Source organism: Puma concolor, chromosome A1, assembly GCF_028749965.1.
Source record: "Puma concolor isolate L17-30 chromosome A1, mPumCon1.1.hap2, whole genome shotgun sequence".
Taxonomy (NCBI): domain Eukaryota; kingdom Metazoa; phylum Chordata; class Mammalia; order Carnivora; family Felidae; genus Puma; species Puma concolor.
Window position 1 is genome coordinate 10349186 of NC_141667.1, and position 14403 is coordinate 10363588.

Below are 14403 nucleotides of genomic sequence, written 5' to 3' on the forward strand. Positions count from 1 at the left end.
TAAAGAGGCAGACAAGACTAATGATATGTAAATTGGCAAGAAAGAAACACTATCAATTGTAATTATTTGTCATTAATGACTTAGGTATAAGAAACCCAAAAGAAAGACTGGATAAAGTTAGAAAAATAGTAGGCAATAAATGATAATGGCTTCAGAAATCTCTCTTGACTCTTTTAGACTTAACTTACCTTCTTTTATTATAACTTTCATAAACAATCAAAAGTAGTTAACTCAAAATAGCATTTCAAAAGTAAAGGTACAGAGGCATCTGGGTACCTCAATCAATTGAGTCTCTGATGCTCAATTTCAGCTTAGGTCATGATCTCACAGTTCATGGGATTGAGCCCCATGTTGGGTTCTGAACTGACATGAAGGAGTCTGCTTGGGATTTTCTGCCCCCCCCCCCCCGCTCCCTGCCGCTTCCACCTTTCACACACACTCTCTCTCTCTCATTCTCTCTCTCTCAAAATAAATAAATAAACATGAAGAAAAGTAAAGCTACAAAGAAATATGTAAAAATTGTATATTACTTTGGTATTAAAAATGTCACAAAAATCTATTTAGCAATATAAAAAGTGATGGATCAAATTGAGATACATAAATGTTTTGTCTTAATCTGATATTTAATCTGATATTGGCAATTATCTCTAAATTAATTTACAAGATCAATATCATGACAAAAACACAGCTGGCAGAATTTATTTTTAAGTCTATTTAAAAGATCATCTAAATAAAAAATGCACATGAAGGTCAGGCAATAAACGTTTTGATAAAACGTGTCCTTTTTTAAAACTTTTAAATCAACCATATTTTCTTTAGACCTGATGTTTGCATTTAAAAGTCTGATCAATTTGTAATTTATTTTCTATAGTGTGAGATGAGAAAAGGAAGTGGCCTGCCCATGAAGTAACTAGCCAATGACCTTATTGTCATTTACTTAACTCTTCCCTCTATTGATTTAGAGCATCTCAAACTGAATTTCATTTTATAACTAAAATTTCATATGACACTTTTATTTTAATTTTGTAATCTTGAACAGAATTTACAACTTTGTATCATTACAAAGCTATTTTAAAGCATTGCAGGTACGTATGATTTTATGCATAATAAGGATGAATTGCAACAAGTATAGAGCATTGAGTGTCGTCTCGCCACACAGGGACTCTCAGAGCTGAAGACGCTCAGAGCTGAAGACAGTGTTTAAAGCATTCTATTGGGTGGGGGATCAAAGTAAAAACGAAAAAAAATAAAATAGTGCTTTATTCATTTGTTACGCTTTAGACTTCTTTATCAGCAGACATCATTCTCTTCCTCCTTCCTCTTCCTGTTGTTCCTTCTCTACCTCACTCTTTATAGATGGCTTGTATGGAGGGTTTTTGGGGTTTTTGCTATTGCAAAAGTTGTACCTCCATGTCAGACTTTATGTATTAATAATTTTCTACTTGCAGTTACATTAGGGAATCATGTGATAAACTTATTTTTAAGTGGTGAAAATGAATGAACAAACAAACAAAAGCAAAGCAAAACACGCAACTTCAATATATGCAGGGAAGATAAAGTATTACAATTGTCAAAAAAGAGACAAAGAGACATTTAAAGTTGTAGATACATTTTTCAATTGTCACAGAACCAAAAAACGTTTTTGCTCCTTTGTGTCTGACAAGATAAATAACCGAATATCGCATAATATCTACTGACATCATTCCCAACACCCAAACCTAGAGATATTATAATTGCAGAACACTGAGAAACAGACATCAGTGTTCAAAGCATCAATGGCTTTCCTTCTGGTGCAAAGGCCAGTGCTAACACAGCACAGCAGCGTGAGGTCAGTGGTAGACAGTTGGCGAGGGGAGGACGAAATTTCCGTTGAAGGGAAGGACTTGATGGGTGGCCACTTTTCTTCTCCATGTTGTTCTGGAGGCACCTTGCGTTCTCATACTTTGTATAATCAAAAAGAAACGTGGTTTTGGTTCCGAAACCCTGGGAAAGGTATGAGTAAACAGGTAGGGCAGGGTTGTTATTAGAGAGAGCGTGTGGTCTTCAGGCAGGCAAGCTGGAGGTCCAGGAAAGAGCTGGTGTTGCACTTTTGGTCTAAAAGCAATCTGAAGACAGAATTCCTTCTTCCTCTGGATACCTCAGGGGTTTGGTTTTGTTTTGTTTTGTTTCCTGAAGGCTTTCACAACTGACTGGAAGAGACACACCCACGTTATGGAGGGTAACATGCTTTACTCAAATCTACTGATGTAAATCGTGATCACATCTAAAAAAGAAATTCCTTCATAATAATATCCACCCTGGTGTGTGGCCCAAAAGTGGGTACCGTGGCCTAACCAAGTCGACACACAAAATTAACCATCATAGTATGGTTGAGTGGGAGGGAGCTGGCCTAGAGATTTTCTCACCTGTCCATCCGCACCAACAGGGGCACAAAAGAGAGCTGAGATTTGCTCCTTCCTCTTTGTATATTTCACCAGCCAATTGACCTGATCACCCCGAGGGAATGTGAGCTCACAGGAAGACCATGTTGGTATTCTGGCTACCACAATGGCCTTAAAGAGGAATAAATTTGCTAAGAAAACTAATAATAGGCAAAACAGGAAAAAAAAAAGTAACAGAGGTGGGGTGCCTGGGTGGCTCAGTTAGTTAAGCATCAGACTCTTGATTTTGACTCAGTCTCACAGTTCATTCAGCTGCTTAGGATTCTCTCTCTCTCTCTCTCTGCCCCATCCCTGCTTGCATGCACATGTTCCCTCTCCCCCTGCCCTCTAGCTCATATACATACATACATACATACATAAAGTTAAATATAACAGAAGTTTTAAAACAATCTTATGTAAGTACATAAACACCCTCAGAAAGTCATGAAATAGTATTTTAAATTAAAAGCAGGTGGGGCACCTGGGTGGCTCAGTCAGTTAAGCACCATCTTCGGCTCAGGTCATGATCTCGTGGTTTGTGAGTTCAAGCCCACATCAGGCTCTGTGCTGACAGCTCGGAGGCTGGAGCCTGCTTCAGATTCTGTGTCTCCCTCTCTCTCTGACCCTCCCCCACTTGCACTCTGTGTCTCTCTCTCAAAAATAAATAAACATTAAAATTTTTTTTAATAAAAATCAGGACTAACCTGATAAAATGCCAAATCAAAGGGAAATTCTAGGTACAAACAATATCACGGGTGAAATAAAAACTCCATAAATGAACTAAGTATCAAAATACGTAGTTGATGAGATTTAATTGAGCTGAAAGATGCCATTGGGGAACTCTTTCAGAAGTCATAAAGAAGTGATCACTATAGGAATATAAATGAAAGTAAAGTTAAAAGACACTGAAGGCAGAAATAGAAGAGACAACGCTTCTATCCTGGATAGGAATGAATACTCACTTATCATAAAATTGGAGTCTCAAAAGGAGAGAAATAAATAAGAAGCATCTGAAGGAATGTTTATCAAGAATCACTAAAAAAGAAAGATGGAAGAATTCAAACTTAACAGCTGCTGGAATTCTGAAGAAGATAGATAACCAAACTCTACATGGCACAATAGAGACTAAACTTTAAGAATACTAAAACACATACATTTCTACAACCTTCCAGAGACCAATTATGAGCCAGTAGTCAGTTTTAATTTAGGCATTATAATCCTGATACCAAATGAAGACAAACATAATTTAATATTTAAAGCAAATGAAGGAAAAAAAATCATGTGTTGGAACATATTTGACAATGTGCATTCAAAGGATTTTCTGTTTACTCATTCTTTAAGAGAGTTATACAGACCTAGTGTTTGATGAAAAAGAAAGACAAAGAGGCAGAGACAGACAAACCCAAGAGGCAGCAGTACATTCAAGTGAAAGAATTATAAACGAGTTTCCACATAAATATCAAAGAGTATGTCTCTTGCACTTTTGATCATTATTTTCATTGTTTACATCACAAAATCACTTAAATAGATATTTTGTTTTGAACAATGGATGACACTACATTACTTTCTCTTCTTTTGAATTCTCTATTTTAAGTACAAAATTATTGTTAATTACATTGGTGGTTTTATATTTATCACAGGCCAATGGTCATCTGATGATTTCTGGACAGCTAAGAAACTGAAATGTCCTTTTGAGTAATTAAAAGGCAAATTATTTTTCTGGCATTCAATCAATTAAAAAAAAAGCTTTTTTCTGTCTTATTGTATAATAATTCTTTGTTCATTTATTCTATGACCTTTATTTTTTTAAATATTTATTTATTTATTTTGAGAAAGAGTGGGAGTGGGGTAAGGGCAGAGAGAGAGAGAGAGTGAGAGAGAATCCCAAGCAGGTTCCGCACTGTCAGAGTAGAGCCCTACATGGAGCTCATCCCCACAAACTGTGAGATCATGACCTGAGCCAAAATCAAGAGTCATATGCTCAACCAAACGAACCACCCTCGTGTCCCATCTATGACCTTCATATTTACAATATCTGTTTACAATTTCTCAGTTATCACATTTTAAGTGGTTTGAATAGTTTTGTTTCCTCTCTGACTTTCTAGACATGAGTCGTAACCCGTAAGTTTATATAGCTATGGATACTTAACTTTAAAATTAATTAAAATAATACCAATTTTAAAAATTAATTGCATAGTTTCCCTACCATAATTCAGATGTTTAATAGTCTCAGGTGGCTACAATTACTCTATTGGAAAGCACTGAGTTATAAACATTTATAAATATTTTCATAATTGCAGAAAGTCATAGGACACATTGTTCTAGAAAATACTTTTATTCTACAAATGGATAAGTTTTGTTTCTGATAGAGAAGTCTGGAGTCTTAGGCATGGCAACACACTACAGCATATCTAATATTTTTGCATTATTTTCACATATATTAATAAAATAATTTAAATAGTCCATTAAACAATGATGGCAATATCATTGAAACCAATGGCCAAGTTAAAATATTCTGATATAATTGTTTAAGACATTCTAATCTAGGTTTAAAACTTTTTGGAATTTTTATTAGGTGAAAATTTTAAATCTGTGTGTGTACATATAATATATAGCCACCCAATTAAAAGCTGACTTCTTCCTACATCAAGTTATCTGTAATCCAATTAATTACTTTTACCAACATATATTTAATCATGTCCAAGAATATATTCTCTTGATACAGAGAATATAAAGCAAGGACACTGTCTTCCTTTGGTGGGGCCATATGAAATAACACTGAGACAATATGAATTTGATATGAGCTGGGGGCAGGGAAGAGAAGGCAATGTCTGAATTGATTCCTTTTCTCTACACAGGGAGGCCTGGCTGCCCATGGTGGGACAGAAGGGGACCCAACACAGAGCTCTATAAATAACTTTTATATATTTATTTTTTTAATGCATTTCAAGCATGTGCCTGAATGACAAGGCTAAGTGCCAGAAGCATGTCCTTGACTAGCAAACTCAAACCAGTGATGACCTCACTGATCTTGAAAAATGTGGCTCTAGATAAATATCACAGCTTTTGTTCACTGCAGTGGATTGGAAGTGGGCACTTTACATATTTCTCATTGCAGAAAAACTTAATGTCATATTTTCAAGAGAGTCTGCATTGCCAGAAGCTCTTAGCTCTTATGTTCCATTTTAAGGTTGGATGAGCAGTGCTATTTTTACGCATACAGCTTTATCGACCATGAATAACACCTGAAATTGACTGGTAATGACTCTTTTTAAAGAAAGGGTGCAGGTAACAGTAAAACAGTTGACAGTATATGGACTATAGTGGCAGATACACTAAGAGGAAGAGAACATACTCCCAGTTGAAAAGTGGAAAGACAGGGCTTATAAACATTTGTGCTATTTATATTTTATATATCGAGTATAAATCCATAGGAAAATCCATTTCTTCCAGTTTACTGGAAGTTATTCTGTCAAGTACATCTATCGATGTCTATCACAGTGATAGAAACAAGTGTTTCATTCAGAAAATTCTTATACAACCAACTAGTTGGTGTTTGATAGCCTTTCCTTCACGTGTCTGCTAGGTAATGTCATGCTGAATTTATAACCTCTAAGTGGAAGATAAGACTAATAAATTCTTTTCCTAAATAGAATATAAAAATTAATTAGGGAATGTTGAGAAATAGTAGATCATAGCATAGAATTAAAATTGAAAGGCATCATAAACTATTAATACAATAAAAAACAATGACTTGAATTTTAAAACACGCGTGCTTTGGGGTTCCAGGTTGGCTCTGTGGGTAAAGTGGCTGACTCTTGTTATCAACTCAGGTCATGATCTCATGGCTCTGGTTTATGAGATGGAGATCCATGTCAGGCTCTGCACAGACAGCGTGAAGCCTGCTTGGGATTCTCTCTCTCTCTCTCTCTCTCTCTCTCTCTCTCTGTCTCTGCACATCCCCTGCTTGCACTCTCTTTCTCAAAATAAATAAGTAAACTTAACAGGGTGACTGGGTGACTCAGTGGGCTAAGCATCTGACTCTTGGTTTCAGCTCAGGTCATGATCTCATGATTTCTTTGGTTTGAGCCTCATGTAGGGCTCTGTGCTGATAGCTGGGAGTCTGCTTGGGATTCTCTGTCTTCCTCTCTCTCTGCCCCTCCCCTACTCATGCTGTCTCACTCTCTCACAAAATAAATAAACTTAAAATTAATTAATTAACTTAAAAAATACCCACGTTTTAAAACTCAACTAATACTATGAGTGTAGCCCAATGGATCCTTTTGATGCAATAGTATCAAGTTTCTTACTAAAATTAATTCAGGTCAGTATATAATTATTAAATCATATTTATCTTAAACAGTAATTTTTACCTGACTGCTAATTATATACACTTTATTTTTTAGACTATTTTGGTTAGCTATTTCCAATTCTATGTGAAAAAGTCTGTAGATATTTGCTCAAACAAGGATCCTAGTACAAGTAAATATATATATATCTCTACATGCAACTTCTGATTTTATTAGTCTTTAATATATGGATAAATTAGCTAGCAAGCCATTTCTTGAAAAGAAAAGAGAATACAATTTGGGGAGTTTCCTGAAGTTAAAAAAAATTCGGTTGTAAAAGTGCTTTTCATATTCATAAAAGTGTAGACTGGTAAACCTTTTAAAATTCTTTCTCAGTGTGACTCTCAATGGGGCAATGAGTCCAAAATTCTCTATATTTTTAGAGCAACGCTAACCCTATGATACCGTTAAATCTTATCACTTCAGACTTCAATATTCACCAATGGATTGAAATAAGATTCTTTCTGAAATAAGGTTGTGGCTCGTGATTCTGAAATCTAACTGCATAGACCCTGAAAAAACCATGAATATAGATGAGAAAGTAATGCTGACTTAAGCAAGACATCTACAAACTGTCTTTTACTCTAAAGAAGCTGTTTAACACAAACGTGTGGCTGAAACTAACAAACTATTTTTTGGACAGTGGAAATATTCTTAGTCCTTTCAATGGTATGTCTTAATATTAATTGGCAAGCAGCTCTGAAAATATAGATTGATAATTTCTGATGCTAAGTGACACCCTGTAATAATAATGTTTATGTCATTCTTGAACAGAAGAACTGGACTCAACACACAAGAAGTTAGGAAACATTTCTGATATCTTAGATAATAGAAATGAAATTATATTTTATAATACATTGCTATCTTGTATTAAGAACAAGTTTTACATAATGTCAAACACCTACATGCTATGGGTATAGACATTATATATAAGATCTAGGGTCCTGTATTAAAGACATTTAAATAATTATATAAGGTCTACTTTTTCCCATAAAGACAATACAAATTTGACAGGTTTTTAGCAAGATTGGTTATATCAGTGGGAAGAGAGTTCCACAGCCTCTACGTGTATAAAACTAACATGAAGATAATGTGTAAAGGACTCTGTCACAGGCTGAATTCCTCAAAAAGCAGACTCTAAAACAGATTAATGGGCAGAGTGTTTCTTAGATCATGTTCCAGGATCAACACTTGAGGGAAAGGAAGAAAAACAACATCGGGCAGAGTGAGGAGTTGGCCTCAATGGAGTCTCTACAAAAAGGCCTCCACCACTAACTATAAGAGTGAGCTCTAAATATGAAGTAACCCTTCAGAATTTTCCAAGATGGTGCTAGGACACTGGGATTTTGGACTCAAGATGACTAGCAATTGGTTGCAGGTTGCATAGGAATAGGGCATAACTTTGAGTGAAGCAACTGTCTTCAGACAATTCCTGAGGAGTCTAAAAATGAGAGCTGTCACCTGCCACATTGTGGGGAGCTGGGATTAATAGGAGATACCACACAAATGTCATCACCATTCCTAAGAGATTATATTTACACAGTTCTATAATCCAGGGCATGCAGTTTTCTAGCAATAGGGTTTGGGCCATGCCGCCCCATTGTCATGCAAACTAAAGATAATAAAGTATGGTTCATATGTAAATTTAAAAAAAGTCTAAAAAATGAACTTTAAGTTGATTATATATATACATATATATGTACACATTTATGTATTGTATATATAGATATATGTAATAGTGAATTTTAGTGATCATTGTTATGTGAGTTTTTAAAACTTCAGTTTACCATTATCAAATAAAGTATTGCTCAAGGTGAATCACATTTATCTGTTCAACCTCTATAAGCTGTAAATAGACAATTGAAATATACATATCACAGAATTCAGTGTCTTTGTTTTTTCATGTGCTGTCATCAATAATTGACATCACTTATTGATGTTTATGCTGCTGATAATTAGACAATTATATAGTTGTTTTATCTGATGTTAATGATTGTTTAACATTTATGGTGAAAATCTACAAGAAATTGAGATAAACCAATAATTATTTATGTGTTTATGAAGAATTTCAATGTATGTAATATTATGCTAAATTACTTTAAATGACACAACAAATATTTTTTATCTTTTGAATAAATTATAATCTAACTGGAAATAAAAGACACAAACAGGTAATTAACAATAAAGAATACTTTGGATGTTGTATTGGAGGGAAAATACTTCATATCACTTGGACCATCACTCGGCTGCAAAACTATTAAATCAAAGAGTTGGCCTAGTTCTCTGAAAGAGAAATAATAATTTAAGAGCTACTATATATGTGTGTGTGTGTGTGACTATATATAGCATAGTATATTAGATATATAGCATAGTATATTAAAATAAACACCAAGTAGAAGATGCCATTCTTCTAAGTATACCACCTGATCTTTATTTTAATTAATTTAGAGTATGTTTTGATTTATACCATAGCAAGGTATACATCAGTGGTTTTTTTTTTAGTATTTTTAGTTCTTTTTGTATATATTCTTTGTAAATAATTTAAAATTTGCTTTTCAATTTTTATAAGATGTTATCATGTATCTAATTGGAACCATATTAATTTAATTTTGGAGAATTGAATATTCTTAATAATCACCTTATTGAGGAAAATGAAAATCACTTCCAATTATTTATTTTTGTTAATTTTTTTTACCCCTGTATTGATTCTTCTTTGTTCTCCATCACTTTTAGATTCCCTGTTTATTTGTTTGTTTGTTTTGTTTTGTTTCGTTTGTACTGCTGGACAATTTGTTTTCTTTGATTCATGATCTTGTTGTTATTCTATTTTTGTTCTGTTCTTCTACTGTCTTTGTTTAATTAAATTCAGGTAACAATTGACTAAAAATGCAAGAAAGTTGTGAGGAATTTATTTCTCACCTGTGAGCTATTGGTATACCATGTAGATATGTGTGGAAGACACAGTGTAGAGATTGTTTCTTCATATTTTCCATATATGAATAGCTTGGGATAGAACTTATATGGTGTGTGCACATTATTTTTCCTTTTTCTTGCAAATTTCAATATAGCAATTTATTCTATAAGAAATGAGAGCTAGATGTTAATGTTTATCAACTTTTCTGTAAGTTGAAGTCATGGGGGAGAAGAGGGAGAAGGAATTTTTAACATTTAAAATGATAAGTACTGGGCATTGCCCCCACTATTTGAAATTATTAAATAATCCATATTTTGAACAGTGTTCAATATATTTCTGATTTTTAGGGAGGAGAGGAGAAATCCATTCCCATGGAGAGACAGTCTTAGCCCCCAGTTAGATCTTTAATACAGGTGATAGCATAGAGGATTTTTCTTCAGTCAGAAAGGATTTATCTGAATGCACGTACTTCCAGATTAGACCGTTAGTCCAGGCAGTTATTTTCGGAATGCACAAGCTGAAATTTAGAAAGGATAAAATTGCCTCTTAATTTTTGTCTTTCCCAATTCGAAGCATCAGCATGAAATGTCAATAGTTTTTAAATTTCTCATACTGATTCTGAGTGCTAGGAAGAGGAATAAAATATCATTTTGTACAGAACTAGTGAATTGAGATATATTTTTTAAATTATTGGATTTATGCTCTTAATTTTTGTCAGACTATACAAATTGCTTTATTATGTCTTGTTAGCTTAAATACCTGTTCTTATTTTTTTTTCTATTCTACATGGCTGCTTTAAAAAATTGATTCAATCTGTTTAAACTAAGACAAAAACAAAACCAAAAAACAGTTTAGCTGTTTCTCCCACCTCCACCCCACCTGCCTCTTGCAACCACCAGTTTGTTCTATCTATGAGCTTGGTTTTTAGAATTTTGTTTTGTAATGTTTTATTTTGAATTCCACATATGAGATCACATGTTATTTGTTTTTATGTGACATTTCACTTAGCAAAATGCCCTTGAGGTCCATCCATGTTTTAGCAAATGGCAAGATTTCATTCTTTTCCATCTTTTTATATGGGATATATAAATATCCCATTATTTATCCCATAAAAAATGGGATAAATAATATCCCATTGTACATACATGCCAAACTTTTTTTGTCCATTTATCCATGGAAGGACTTAGATTGTTTCCATATCTTGGTTATTGTAAATAATGCTGCAATGAACATGGGGGTGTATATATCACTTGAATTATTGTTTTTGTTTTCTTCAGATAATAATCCACAAATAGAATTGCTGGATTGTATGGTAGTTATATTTTTAATTTTTTGAGGAGCCTCCATACTGATTTTCACAATGGCTATACCAGCTTACATTCTCACCAACAGCGCCCTTTTCTCCATATCCTCACCAACACTTGTTATCTCTTGTCTTTTTGAAAGTAGCCACTCTACCAAGTGTGAGGTGATGTTTCCTTATGGTTTTCATTTGAGTTTTCCTGACAATTAAGGATGTTGAGAATATGTTCAAGATGTCATTGGTCATCTGTATGTCTTCTTTGGAAAAATGTCATTTTTGGCCCTCCACCTAGTTTTTAGTCACATTTATTTTTTTTCTATTGAACTGTAGGAGTTCTTTATATATTTTGGATATTCATTCTTTATCACATATACAATCTGCAATCATTTTCTTCTGTTCAGTAGGTTTCTTTTCCATTTTATTGATGATTTCTTTTGCTGTGCAAAAACTTTTTAGTTTGATGGTTGTTTATTTTGCTTTTGTTGCTTTTGCTTGTGTCAGATTCCAAAAGTCATCAAGGAACTTATGTCAAGGAACTGGCTACCTATGTATTCTTCTAGGAATTTTATTGCTTCAAGTCTCTAATCCTTTAACCAATTTTCAGTTAAATTTTTGTGTATGGTGGTCCAATTTCATTCTTTTGGTTAACCATTTTTCCCAAAACTATTTGTTAAAGAGACTATCCTTTCCCATCATCTATTCTTGGCTCCTTTGTCATAAGTAAGTTACAGTTCATAGTGGCTGGCTTGCTTGTCCCTAGTTAAGACAATGTATTAACAAACAGGAGGGAACAATTCTGCACATGCTTAAAAATAGGGACATTTGTAGCATAAAGGCCCTTTTTTTCCCTTTTAGTTTGTACTATAAAGGCAATTCTGAAAGATTTTCTTCAGCACAGGAGGATGGTCCAAACTTATCTGGAAAACAGAAGACATGGCTATTTATAATGAATTACCCCTGGAAATTTCAGACTTCATAGATTATCTCTAGGCATGTTTTACTTCTTCAGACTTCTTAATAATATTCTTTTCTAATTTGTGGGTCTCAGGAATACAGAAGTGGATCTGGCTGTGAGGGAAAGAGGACCAATGAGATATGTAAGCTAGGGAGGCAAACTTCCCTCTCAGTCAAAACTTAATCTTGATGTTAGTAATTTTAAGCCAAGTTCATTCGTGCATTCCCCCAGAAGACCTGTGGAAGATTTTGCCTGAACTCAACCTGACCTATTGGCCCTGGGTTCCAGAGGAAACTCAGCTGCAATGAAACAGCCTTGGTGTGATTAAACAGGCTCCCTGATGGCAGTGTGAACAAATTCTTTATGCATCCAGCCTGTCGGGCACAGTCAGAAAGCAGTATTTGCAAATGGGATGTTCAGAGTATAGGTCTCACCTCCTTCGAGGAGAAATGAAGGGATGGCTGAGCACTGAGTTGGAGGAAGCAGTAAGTACAGCCAACAACCTGAAATGTAGAATTAAACTTCCCTTAATCTAACTATGGTTCTTTTCAGTCAGAACATCCAGAGTAGAAAATGAAGGACTAGATGCAAACTTGAAAAAACTAAAATTAGTGATGGGCGGGGGGAGGGGGGAGGGGCGGCGCCTGGGTGGCTCATTTGGTTATGTGTCTGACCTCGGCTCAGATCATGATCTCCTGGTCCCTGTGTCTGAGCCTCGCTTCGGGCTCTGTGCTGACAGCTGAGAGCCTGGAGCCTGCTTTAGATTCTGTCTCCCATTCTTTCTGCCCCTTCTCCACTCCCTCGTGTGTACTCTCTCTCTCTCTCTCTCAAAAATAAATAAACATTAAAAAATTAAAAAAAAATTAGTGATGAGGAAGACTCTCTAAGGCGTACTCATGGCAGCAATTCTAGATGAAGAGAATAAGTAATTCATTGCATACTGGGTTTATTTATATTGCATTTGAGCTGCAAAAGAAGAAAGCTGCCAACATAGTTAAGGACTATTCAGCATGTAGCGTTACTACCCTCAGAAGACTGCCAGGAGAAAGTACCTGATGTTTAAAATACATTTTTCATATTATGTTGTACTCCATAAGGCACATGGAGAAAGAATTGGGAGGACAGCTGTTACTTTCAGGCACTGCAAATACTTCCCTAGATAAAAAGTGAAAGGGTGGGAAAATAAATGTAACAATATCTGGCCCATAAGTCTTGTTAAGGAGTGGAGAGTCTCTGTTTAGCAAAGTCTTCTGGAAGTTTCTTAGCAAGGGGTTGACAGCTTTCTGTAACGGGCCACAGAGTAAATATTTTAGTCTTGCCATCCATACAGTCTCCATTGCAACCACTCAACTCTGCAGTGCTCAGACATTATGGGGTTCACAGGCTGTAATTTAGCCAGGCTCTGGATTCCAAATGAAGTTTTAAGAGCTTGTATTTAAACACGACTATGAGGGGCACCTGGCTGGCTCAGTCCGTTGGGCTGACTTCGGCTCAGGTATTGAGGTCATAGTTTGTAAGTTCGAGCCCCACATCAGGCTGGCTACTGTCAGCCTGTCAGCACCGAGCCCACTTTGGGTCCTCTGTCCCCCTCTCTCTGCTCCTCCCCTGATTGCACTCTCCCCACAATAAATAAATATTAAGAAACATGACTACAAAACAACAATAAGGGGTAAATTAGTACCTGCATCACATCAGAACTTTGTGGGTATGGGATGGGAGGTGGTAGGGAGTGACAGAGATAACAGTATCAGGCAGGAAGGCCACTTAGGTTTGTGGCAAAAGATGGCAGAAAGGAATTCTGCTGCTTCCCTGACCATAGCATGATCTATTATCCAAATTTATGCAATTTATACAACTGCCGCGTAAGCACCTCCACCTCCTGAACTTCCAATAAAATTTGTTTGACAGACCGTCACACCATAAAATTTTTGGCGACCTATGTTTGCTTATTTGCCTCTACAGAGACTACTAAGGAATAGAGGTTGATTTTCATGTGTGGTTGGTATGAATCAAAGAGATAAACACTGCCCTTGCATATGGTGAGACTGATATTCAGAGTCCTGTGGACACGGTACCTGGAGCCAGTAACTCTGAGATCTAAAGCACTTAACGTGTGCAGAAACCCTGGGGAGGACAGCAGATGGCTGGTGGGAGCTAAAATCAGGGTATAAGAGAATCTCAATTATCATGAGAACTTTGCAATCACTATGCATATATTAATTCGCCTTATTAAATAGTCATACGGGTGCCCGCTAGGTCTCAAGAAAAATATGTACTTTATTACATTTTTGCTGGAAATTATGATGTTATTGTACATGGCTGAAATCAATGTTTGCTGAAACTCGTGTAAAAATTGGTCAAAGCAGTTTATTGGTGGTGGGCTTTTTCCTGTTCTAATATTATGAGGCACCATATTGAGACTCTGGTTTAGCAGTTCTAGGTGAGTCTTTGGATTGTTGTTT